Source organism: Ambystoma mexicanum, chromosome 4q (assembly GCF_040938575.1).
Source record: "Ambystoma mexicanum isolate Mex_15411 chromosome 4q, UKY_AmexF1_1, whole genome shotgun sequence".
NCBI lineage: Eukaryota > Metazoa > Chordata > Amphibia > Caudata > Ambystomatidae > Ambystoma > Ambystoma mexicanum.
In genome coordinates this window covers 1,317,525,651-1,317,538,002 of record NC_090928.1, presented here as the reverse complement: position 1 = coordinate 1,317,538,002, position 12,352 = coordinate 1,317,525,651, and positions in this window count along the sequence as shown.

The window sequence follows — 12,352 nt, the reverse complement described above, 5'->3', positions numbered from 1 at the left end:
TGACTACCACCAAACTTTCATTGTGCAAACAGATGCTTTCAATGTAGGAATAGGTGCAGTCCTCAGTCAACTGGATGGAAAAGGTAGGGAGCACCCCATTTGCTTCATCAGCCGAAAGCTGAAGGATCCTGAGACAAGGTGGGCAACAATCGAAAGAGAATGCTTTGCTATTGTGTGGGCACTGAAGAAGTTTAGACCATACTTGTATGGTTCTACTTTTGTCATTCAGACTGACCACCAACCCTTGAGATGGTTAATGCAAATGAAATGGGAAAATCCAAAACTATTGAGATGGTCAATCTGCCTTCAAGGGTTTGATTTCACCATTGAGCACAGGTCAGGGTGTCACCATCAAAATGCTGATGGACTCTCTAGGATGTTTGTCATCGACTAGAGGTATGAGGTTCATCCAGGAGTGGATTAAATCCTCCTGTCCCTTAGTCTGGGGGGGGGGGTGAGTGTTAGGGAGGATTCTCTCTTTAGGCTGAATTTCCTAACCTAGTGAGTCCCCCAGCAGCTTTGCTGGATTTCTGGAGTTTATTTTTTTCCTCCTGCCAAGAGTGAGACTCTTTTCCTCCCACTCTTAGACATGATTTATGGTATTCCTTTGATTGGTAATGTGTTTTATGGACTATGGGGTCCTTTACTGCATAGGGTCTCATGTGTGTTTCCTATGTGTGTTACACAGCACCCTCCGTGCCGTAACACAGGGGTGTCATAGTGACACCCCACCATAGACTCCATACCCTGGGACTGACTACTGTCTCCCAGGGCATGTAAAGTCACCATTGGCTTTACTAGTCCCAAATTATTAACAGAAACCAGTACAAACCATCATATTGTGGACGTACTGGTCGGGGCAATTCGTTTGCCCCGGGGTCTGTTAGTCGAGGGGGCACGTCTCCGTCCCCCCTGATCGAGTTTAGGCTGGTGGCAGTGGAAACTACTTTTTATATTCGACCGCAAATATTTTCCTATGGGAGTTTCCCATTGTTCGAGGCTACCAACTTTAATTATTTAATTCTCTTAGCCTCGAACATATCGCCGGTTTATTTAATTAATATTAATTCTCCGGTTGGTATTTTTTGCCAAGACTCGATTCTAAAATGGCGTTTGTGTTCTCTTCTGTGACTCCAACCCAAGTCGAGCCCTTTGTTCCACTTTTTGGCGGGTTTCTCCACAGAAGCCTCCAAACGTGGTGCCACTCTGTCTGGGTACCACAGGGGGTGTGGGAGGGGGTTTAGGCACCCTGGACCGAGTTACCTTGGTAACTCAGGTCGCACTCTTCTGTGATTGACCCAAGTGGTGAGCCGGCCGGCTCACCACTTAGCATGTTTGAGTGACAGCTAGGCTGAGTGAATGGGGGTTTTCTGCATAAAAGCAGGACTTTGGGGACTGGAACTTCAGAAGTCGCCACAGGACCTGAGAATCCGACGAGGGAGAAGCTGAGCCGACCTACCACGACGACACCACTGGTGGAGCCCTGCAGAACCGACTCACCACTTCCCGACGACAGAGAAGATCTCCCGGCTGGAGAGACTTCTTCCCCTAACTGGTGGGCACAACCAGTTTACCTTTCTTTCTTCGCACCCCAGCCCGGGTTGTGGTCGAACTGCCCGTGCCAAGCACCCCGGCAGCCGGATTGCCACTCACCACTGAACCGCGAATCACCGGACAGCTCCTTGTACCTGAGAAACTCTGCGGCTGGTTTCTTCCCTGGCAGTGCAACGGACTCCTGTCTTCCTCCACTTCGAGATCCTCTCTTCCCCCGGACGAAGCACCGACGTGCACCCGCTGCCAGGAACAACTGCCCCCGCTGGAGCATTCTCACCACTTTAAGGTACAGTGTCCGCCAGGCCTCCCTTTCTAAAGATTGCTAGAAGGTAATAATAACCCCTTAACCTTCTGGACTGGGCTGGCCGCCTTGACCCTCTAACTGGTACCTTTCTGTGGTCCAACTCCTTTTTGAACCTTTACAAGACTTTTGTGCACTGCAACCGTGTGACCTTGGACACATTTCGTTTGGATCCTCTGAAAGTGGATCCGGCCTCTTGAACTCTAACTTCACGGTTTTACCTTGCCTTCCTCTCTTGTTGTGTTCTTGAAAAAGTGTTGGGATATGTTTCAATTTGTTCTCCGCTTTTCTCTCCCTTTTTAAAACAAACTATTAGAGTGCCATCTACGTTAAGCACTCACCGCTGTCTGAAAATACGTGGGGCTTTACTTAAGACTTGTCTAATATTCTTTTAAGGGAGTGTATATCTTTTAGTGACCGTGTTTTTGAACTGCTTATTATTAGTGCCTGTGTGTTTTTCTAGATGTGGTTTTAAATAAATAATTATATCTCTTTTACACCAAGCCCTGGTCAGTGTTTACTTGTTCTATTGTGTACTCTTGACCTATTGTGAATACTCTGTATACTGCCTAACTCTTCTTGAGGGAAGGCTACCAAGTGAATTTGTGTGGTACAGACTGCTACCAAGTGTGTTTACTGCCAAACACCTGTAGTCCTAAATCTTTTGCAGTGGTCCCAGAGGGAACTGCACAGGTTTCTGCCTAACAGCCTGCAGACCATTTCTAACAACAGGTAGTTGCATTACCTTAGCCAGAGCTTTGATGTTGTCGAGACTTGACTACTGCAACTCTTTGTACCTAGGCACGAGTAGTTACAATTTAAAAAAATGACAAGTTCTCTGGACTAATGTCTTAAGAGCAGCTCTCAATATACCAAGAGCCAAACATCACGCTGGCTAGGAGATGAGCCCATTGGTCCCAATCCAAGACCGAATAGCCTTCAAAACTCTCTCTATGCCGCATAAATGTCTACCTAACACAGCCCCTAAATAACTGGCGAACACATTCTCAAAAAACCAAACCAATACACCCACACGTTCATCGTAAGTACATCTGCAAAAAATCCTCAGATTCAAACTACTGAAAGTAAGGGATAAGAGCTTCCCAGTGCTAGCGGCCAAACTCTGGAACTCTATGCCCCCAGCTATTAGAGCTCAACCCTCATTCTGGACCTACAGAAAAAATGGGAAAACCAGGTTCTTCGCTCAGGAGGTCTAACACTTGAAACACCAGCCTAGCTCTAACTTATCTCTATAAAGAAATGCACATACATGAATCTGTACATTCCTAATGCTATGAAATGTAATGCTTTAACTAATTATAATTATGTGAATTGTACCATATTGCAATATTGCTACTATCTGAAATGTAGTGTCAATGTCCTGAAATGTAAACTTTGCAAGGCGCCAAATACCCTCGGGTTTGGTGCGCTATAGAAATGAACCAATAAATATATAAATAAACCAGTTTTGAATATATAAAATCTCAGCAACAGTCTCACAACCTAATGAGCTACCTTGGGGCTATTAATATAGCAAGCCCTAAGGTGGGGTGGTGAAAAGTGACTGCACACCCAATGTGTGGACATTTTGGACTGGGTGCCAGGAGAAGCATTTTATGACTGTGTGGATCTGGTGGAGGGGTGATCATCAGAACTAGTCCGAGGGAGAGTGTTGGACCAACATCACCACGCTCAATATTTTGGCAAATTCTGTCTAGAAGGGGGCTATCTGTTAGTTGCGGCCACAGTGCGCTCATGGGGTACTTGTGTGCTCACCATCATGAACGACAGGACCAGCAGGCCCAGTGGGTGCGCATGCGCTGAGACAGCAAGGGGCGCTGACAGCAATGCCCAAGTTTGATATTTCATGGGCCCCATCAAGTCTGGGACAAGGTGGAGGCTTTGGATACATTGACTCGACATGTACTTCGGGGCCACGGGTGAGACGGATGAGGACAACAAAGGGGCCACACTTCTATACTCGCCAGGACCAGCGGTGCATGAAGTCTTTCAGTCCCTGACACCTGTGGATGATCGTACACGGCGGCCAAGACGACACTGTGCGAGCACGTCATGCCGCCGGCCAACCCGGACCATGAATGCTTTGTTATGTGCAGTGCTAGACAGAGGGACGATGAGTCTGTAGACACTTTCTATGGACGTCTGCGCCGGATGTCACAGTTGTGTGCCTGGGAGAACCCCCAAACCATGGTCAGGAACCAACTCATTGTCATAGGTTGCGCAGTGAACCCAGGTAGGTGTTGGGTGGCTGTGCTGAAGTAAGGGGGCAGGTAAGTGCACACATCAGGAAGCTAAACAAGAATGAAGAATAGACAAGGTAATTTAGAACGATGGAACAGGAAGAAAAGACGGTTCTCAATAGTGAACAAGAAGGGATGGAAACCATGCACTGGACAAACAATGAGGAATCCCACTAGGGGTGTATACACAGGTTGGACTAGAGACTGCCCACAGATATAAGGGAATCTCAATGCCTCTCTCTAAGTTACTTTAAAGGCACCACTCCTTGCAAGGCCATTGAAGGGGGAAGCAGGAGTGGCTTCTGTGTCTGAACCCTAGGGCATAAACAAGGAGTGTACTTAGACGAGACAAGCCGGTATGTGTCTAGCCGGAACCTACAGCGGATGCCCTCTGAGGGAACAGAATGCAACACATTGTTACATTAAATTCAGTATAGACTACAAATAAAACAAGACAAGGGAAGTGGCAGAGATTGCCTGATGGGAACCCCCGCAGCCAAACTCTGAACAAAGGAATAACAGAAGCACAAGAGAGGACAAGAACGGTAACATAAATAACTAGGGAAAACTAGGCAGTCAAGCAAGCAAGGTTCAGACGGGGGAAAAGCAAGTAGAAAAGAATCTATTTTCAATATTACAGGAGACTGGAACTGCAGACAGGTACGCGGAAACTGCAAATCTGGACTGGTATATCAAGGGCAGGACTGAAGACAGAAAATAGGGAAATTGTAGCTCTGAAGTGGGATAACGAGGGCAGGATAGAAGACAGATTCCAAGGAAACTGGGCCATGTGTTAATATCCGCGCAAAAATATTGCGATACAAAAATACTGCTATATTTTTGTGGCGATATTGACCCATAAACCCTGCGGGGGACACCCCCACATTATTTTAAAATGTGCGGGGGACACCCTCGCAACTCCCGATCCCACAAATGATCCCCGCCAAAAATATCGCCTATGGCGAGACAAACGGCCATATGTACGGCAATATTTTGGGTGGGGATATTTTGTAGAGATACCGGAAACTGTAGCTCTGAAGTGGGATGACAAGGGCAGGACCGAAAACAGAAGATGGATAACAGGGAAACCCAGGGCTGGAACTTGGAAGCTAAAGCCAAGAAACACAGACTGAAGGAAAGGAAGAAAGAACAGCAGGAAGGGAGCCAGATAATAGGAGGTAGAGAGCAAGGGGCTGCAAACGGGGAACAATGACTGTAACAGAAGAGCAGGGCTGCAATGCAGGAAGCTCAGAAGAGCAGGGCAGAAGGCAGAGGAGGGTAGCAGGCTGCAAGGCAGGGAGCACAGAGGAGCAGGGCAGAGGAGAAGGCAGGGGAGAGTAGCAGGCTGCAAGGCAGGGAGCCCAGAGGAGCAGGGCAGAAGGCAGAGGAGAGTAGCTGCTGCAAGGCAGGGAGCCCAGAGGAGTAGGTCAGAAGGCAGAGGAGAGTAGCAGGCTGCTAGGCAGCGAGCCCAGAGGAGTAGGTCAGAAGGCAGAGGAGAGTAGCAGGCTGCAAGGCAGGGAGCACAGAGGAGCAGGGCAGAAGGCAGAGGAGAGTAGCTGCTGCAAGGCAGGGACCCCAGAGGAGTAGGTCAGAAGGCAGAGGAGAGTAGCAGGCTGCTAGGCAGGGAGCCCAGAGGAGTAGGTCAGAAGGCAGAGGAGAGTAGCAGGCTGCAAGGCAGGGAGGCCAGAGTAGCAGGGCAGAAGGCAGGGGAGAGTAGCAGGCTGCAAGGCAGGTGTTAGGCAGAATCCTGTGCAGTGCCCTTAGGGACCACTACACCTGATTAAGACCACAGGTGGCAATACGAGTTTTACCTTTGGTACAAGCCTGTACTACTATGTCAGAGTGGTAGCAGTGGCAGAGCAGCCAGGCTTATCTCAAGAGTATATGAGCAGTAGCAGAGATTACACAAAGGGACCACAATTACTGTGACTCAAGCAAACACAGACTCAAGGTTTCAGGTAAAAAATATAAGTACATTTATTTTTAAACCATCAGTTATAAACACAAAACCTCTATTAAACTAGAAACAAAACCACAAGTTAAATATACCACACTAACCAATTCACTTTGTACAGTAAGGCTCAAGGTAAGTACCCTGTGTTTGAATGAACCGGTGTTATGAACAAAACACGATACCGCGGATACGGTTGCGATCACTTTTTGACAGTTCGGTCTACAAACTAAACTCGTATCCGTGACATGAAATGTTACCGGGGCTAAACCACATTTGGCACCTGAGATACCCGGAGGGAGTTGGAGGCAAAAATCACAGGCAATATTTAGGTTAGGCAAACAGTATCGAGAAATACTCAGAAACAGGAGTTCAAAAGTCAAAGGGTCGGAGCCAGGTTTAGGTGACACCGAAGGCCTGTGCCCAAGATCACACCATTAGACAGTTCACGATTCCGTAGAGCCAAAAGTACTTTGATATTGTCAAATGTTCGGAAGCAAAGGTTATAAGAAGGAGGGAAGACAAGGGCAAGCCTTGGAAATGAAGAAAACGGGTTCACCCAGATTCCTCAAGCAGAACACAGTACCTTATTCCAATGGTGCAGCTGGTGCCCTGGCAGTTGTTCCTGTTGGTTTCCCGCAGACCCACGATTCCTGGAGCTTCGTTCTGAAGGAGGACGTCTGAAGGGGGTCTGCACCACACAGGGATGAAGCCGGCAGCAGTGCCAACGAAAAGGAGTGCTCCTTAAAAACAGGAGAGGCTCAGCAGGTGGCTATCCGGACCACTACAATAGTGTGCAGCAATTTCGACCACGGCAGAGATCTCTGGCTGAAGAAGATGAGCTGGTTATCCCCACCAGGCTCAAGGGAAGAAGACTCCGGACTGGATTTTCTCTTAGTCGTTGAAGGGAAGATAGCTCAGGACTGCAGCAGGGCTTCACCGGGACTCGGTAGTTGCAGCAGCCGTTGTTCTCTCCGCTTCTCTTTGGTTCCTTGTAGTCCCAGAGGCGACTCTGACTTCTAGCCCAAGAGACCTGCCTTTTATCTGCAAATCCCCCATTCACACAGCCTGGTTGTCAATCACGCAGCAGGGGGGTTGTCCAGCCGGGACAACCACCTCAGCCAATCATGGCAAAGTGCGACTTGGGTTTCCTAGGATACCCTGTGCAGGGGGTGACTACACCCCTCCCTCACATTCAGCCCACCTAGACACCCAGGTGCCAAGAGGAGGGCTTCTCTGCAGAAGCCCGCCAAAAGACGGTGAACAAAGGAGGCAAACCTAGTTTGCCGCGCAAAGTAAAACACAAGAAGGACTTTAACAAAAAGAAATGGCGAATAAACCCAACCGGAGACAAAAGAAAGACGATTTGGTCAAGCGGGTTTATGTTTGAGGCTAATATAATAGCCAAGAACCGTACCACGTTTATCTAATATAATCGCGGTAGAAAAGTTAGGGTAGATACTACTGCCACCAGCCAAGTCTAAATGTTAAAAGAGCGAAACAATGCTCAGGGAGGTACAGACAAAAAGGGGTACAGATTAGCTCTTTCCAGTACTCCATGTAAGATGGGGTGTACTGGGTCTGTGGAAAACTGACTATGTAAAGTAAATGGCAACTTTACCTTTCTCTGGGGGACAATAGTCAGCCCCAGCGAAATGGAGTCAGAGGGAAGTCTCAAAGACAACCCTGGGTTACTACACTAAAGGTGCTGTGTAACCCGTACAAGAACCGGGGCAACTGGAGTGGTGTGCTCCAGTGCCCAAGATCACACAACGAGTAAAAACACATAGGCCAAAACACATGTAAGAGTGGAAAAAGGATGTGCACTCTTACCAGGTGGAAAAAATAAACTCCAGAAATCCAGCAAAGCTGCTGGAGGACTCAATAGGTGAGGGAAATTAGCCCTAGAAGGAGAATTCTCCCTAACAGCAGGGAGCACAGAGGAGCAGGGCAGAAGGCAGAAGAGAGTAGCCGGCTGCAAGGCAGGGGGCCCAGAGGAGCAGGGCAGAAGGCGGAGAAGAGTAGCAGGCTGCAAGGCAGGGAGGCCAGAGTAGCAGGGCAGAAGGAAGAGGAGGGTAGCAGGTTACAAGGCAGGGAGCACAGAGGAGCAGGGTAGAATGTAGACAAGAGTAGCAGGCTGCAAGGCAGGGAGCCCAGAGGAGTAGGGCAGAATGCAGAGAAAAGTAGCAGGGCTGCCAGGCAGGGAGGCCAGAGTAGCAGGGCAGAAGGCAGAGGAGAGTAGCAGGCTGCAAGGCAGGGAGGCCAGAGTAGCAGGGCAGAAGGCAGAGGAGAGTAGCAGGCTGCAAGGCAGGGAGCACAGAGGAGCAGAGCAGAAGGCAGAGAAGAGTAGCAGGCTGCAAGGCAGGGAGCTCAGAGGAGTAGGTCAGAAGGCAGAGAAGAGTAGCAGGCTGCAAGGCAGGGAGGCCAGAGTAGCAGGGCAGAAGCCAGAGGAGAGTAGCAGGCTGCAAGGCAGGGAGTTCAGAGGAGTAGGTCAGAAGGCAGAGAAGAGTAGCAGGCTGCAAGGCAGGGAGGCCAGAGGAGCAGGGCAGAAGGCAGAGAAGAGTAGCCGGCTGCAAGGCAGGGAGTTCAGAGGAGTTGGTCAGAAGGCAGAGGAGAGTAGCAGGCTGTAAGACAAGGAGCACAGAGGAGTAGGTCAGAAGGCAGAGGAGAGAAGCAGGCTGCAAGACAGGGAGCACAGAGGAGTAGGTCAGAAGGCAGAGGAGAGTAGCAGGCTGCAAGGCAGGGAGCACAGAGGAGCAGGGCAGGAGACAGAGGAGAGTAGCAGGCTGCAAGGTAGGGAGGCCAGAGTAGCAGGGCAGAAGGCAGAGGAGAGTAGCAGGCTGCAAGACACGGAGCACAGAAGAGCAGGGCAGAAGGCAGAGGAGAGTAGCAGGCTGCAAGGCAGGGGGCCCAGAGGAGTAGGGCAGAATGCAGAGAAGAGTAGCAGGCTGCAAGGCAGGGAGCCCAGAGGAGCAGGACAGAAGGCAGAGGAGAGTAGCAGGCTGCAAGGCAGGGAGCACAGAGGAGCAGGGTAGAATGCAGACAAGAGTAGCAGGCTGTAAGACAGGGAGCCCAGAGGAGTAGGTCAGAAGGCAGAGGAGAGTAGCAGGCTGTAAGACAGGGAGCACAGAGGAGTAGGTCAGAAGGCAGAGGAGAGAAGCAGGCTGCAAGACAGGGAGCACAGAGGAGTAGGTCAGAAGGCAGAGGAGAGTAGCAGGCTGCAAGGCAGGGAGCACAGAGGAGCAGGGCAGAAGACAGAGGAGAGTAGCAGGCTGTAAGACAGGGAGCACAGAGGAGTAGGTCAGAAGGCAGAGGAGAGTAGCAGGGTGCAAGGCAGGGAGCACAGAGGAGCAGGGCAGAAGGCAGAGGAGAGTAGCAGGCTGCAAGGCAGGGAGCCCAGAGTAGCAGGCAGAAGGCAGAGGAGAGTAGCAGGCTGCAAGGCAGGGAGCACAGAGGAGCAGGGCAGAAGGCAGAGGATAGTAGCAGGCTGCAAGGCAGGGAGCCCAGAGGAGTAGGTCAGAAGGCAGAGGAGAGTAGCAGGCTGCAAGGCAGGGGGCACAGAGGAGCAGGGCAGAAGGCAGAGGAGAGTAGCAGGATGCAAGGCAGGGAGCACAGAGGAGCAGGGCAGAAGGCAGAGGAGAGTAGCAGGCTGCAAGGCAGGGAGCCCAGAGGAGTAGGTCAGAAGGCAGAGGAGAGTGGTGGGGCTGCCAGGCAGGCAGCACCGGGCACTGGAACTGGAGCAGGATCTGACAGCAACAGGAAACACCAGAATATTGTGGCTCAAGGCAAAAGGGGCTGGAAGCGAACTCAATGCAAGAGACCTGTGCTCCTGCAGGCTGCTGCTTAAATACTGCCCTGCCCTGTGCTGAAGCAGGCTAATTAGCAGCACCTGGAGCAGCACACCAGAAGGCAATCTGCCTCCTTACTATCTGGTCCTGGGAAGGTGAAAGTAACACTGATCTCTAGGGTTTCTGGGGATTGTGGTTCCTACTCTGATGCATAGGAATAACCAAGAAATGAGAACTGCCACAACGTGCATTGTGGGAATTGAAGTCCATGTTTTCAGAAATACAGATTTCGGAAAGGAAATGTTGAATAATGATTTAGGGGCTTCTCGGAAGATGGTAGTAAACACCCCGCGGGTCTGAAGACAGCGCCACCCAGAGGCAGAGATGCAGAGATGCAGAAGCATGACACTCATACAAGGCTGTTCATCTGGAAAGATGTGAAGACAAGGGTTGCGTGAACCGGGACTCACGCTGCCCCGCATATTGGAGCTCGGCTGATGCCACGACGTGTCGGAGGTGCAGGCATCGAAAATGGATGCAGCATTACATCCAAGGAAAAAGGAGGAGGTGTGTGACATGGTCAAGGTCAAGAAGGAAGAGGGGCCCGACGTCCAAGTGGCGGTCAGCGTGACAGAGGTGCCAGAGCCCTAAAATCGTGCAGCAGGTGTGGATATGATCTTCCTCACCCTGCAGAATGCCTGGCGCAGGGGAAGGCCTGTGGACATTGTGGGGCACTCAACCACTATGCCCGTATGTGCAGGGCTCCGTTGGCGGTGGTGGTGCCGAGGGTGCCGGTAAGGGCAGGTTTCATCAGGCCACAGCACCCGCCCAATGTCTCCCAAATAGAACAAGGAACGAGGGTGTGACTCGTGGAGATGAAGAGGAGGAGACAATTTTCTTCAACTCAATTGTCGGTGTGCTATGTGTCACAACCAGAAGGCAGCCACGGTGCCTCGTGAAAGTCAACAAGTCGACGGTACCAGTGCTGGTGGACACAGGGTCATCAGTCAATGTAATGGCCAGGGTGCACTATGATGCCATGGTAATGCCGCCCACATTACAGAAACCCAGGGCGCGGATACTCACTTTTGGAGGTGAGGGCCGTCTATCAAGTTCTGATTCTATGTAATGATTGTCAGCAGCAAAACTCTCCTGAGCTGTGCGGCAGCAAAAGCGTTGGGCATTGTGAGCTTCGCCTATTCAGTGTATGTGGAAGATGTACAGGGGTTGCTTGCGAAGTACAGTCAGCTCTTCGAAGGAATAGGCTGCATGGCCGGCGAGCCAGTGAGACTGCACATTGATGAGTCGATACAGCCGATTGCGCTCAAGCTCCGCAGAGTCTCATTCCATCTGTGGGACCTGGTAGAGAAAAAACTGGACAACTTTGTAGCGCTGGACATCATTGAGAAGGTGAATGAACCGAGCCCATGGGTGTCTCCAATAGTCATCGCAAGGAAGCCAAAGCAACCTGATTCGGTGAGGATTTGTGTGGACATGAGGCTTCAGAACATGGCCATCAAGCGTGAAAGACACCTCACGCCCACGATCAATGACATTATTGCAGAGTTGCAAGGGGCGCAATTCTTTTCAAAGCTTTACCTGCGGGCAGGATACCATCAAGTGGTGTTGCATCCAGACTCATGGTACATAACCATCTTTACCATGCATCGAGGCCTCTACTGATACAAGCACCTGAGCTTTGGGGTCTCTTCAGCGGCGGAGGTGTTCCAAAACATCATCTGTGGGGCCCTGGCAGATTTGGATGGGGTCCTTAACATCAGGGACAACATCCTGGTGTTTGCAAAGACTGAGGCGGGACACATTGAGAGACTTGTGAGAACTCTGGAGCGGCTGCAGACGCTCAGACTGACCTTGCATAAGGAAAAATGTGAATTGCTCAAGAAAAACATTGAGTTTTTTGGGGGTGTGTTCTAAGAAGGAGGTGTGTCAACTGACCCCCAAAAGGTCAAAGACATTGAGGAGGCGAGGCCCCAAAGAATGTGTCTGAGGTCCAAAGCTTCCTGGGGATGGTCACCTACTGTGGCCGGGTCATCCGGAACCTAGCCTTCAGGTCTGAGTCCTTGAGAAGTCTCACCAAGAAAGAGGACAAGTGGCAGTGGGGTCCACTGGAGCAGGCTGCGTTCAAAGACGTGAAGGCAGTGCTGACGGCAGAAGACACCATGGCGTTCTTCGATTTGTCCCTGACATCAGAGATCGTGGTGGATGCCAGCCCTTTTGGTCTGGGTGCAGTTCTCACCCAAAAGGACGCTAATGGGAAAGGCACTATCGGAGACAGAGCAGTGCTATTCGCAAATCGAGAGGGAGGCCCTGGCAGTTTTGTGGGAGTGTCTGCATTTTCGCTTATACATGCTGGGACGGCCAGTGACGGTTGTGTTGTAATGTGACTTACAGAGTTTATTGATGTCACATGGAATCCTTCTCTTCCTATGATTCCGATGATGAAGTCAGAGGGCTCTCGTTTACATATAAGATTCTA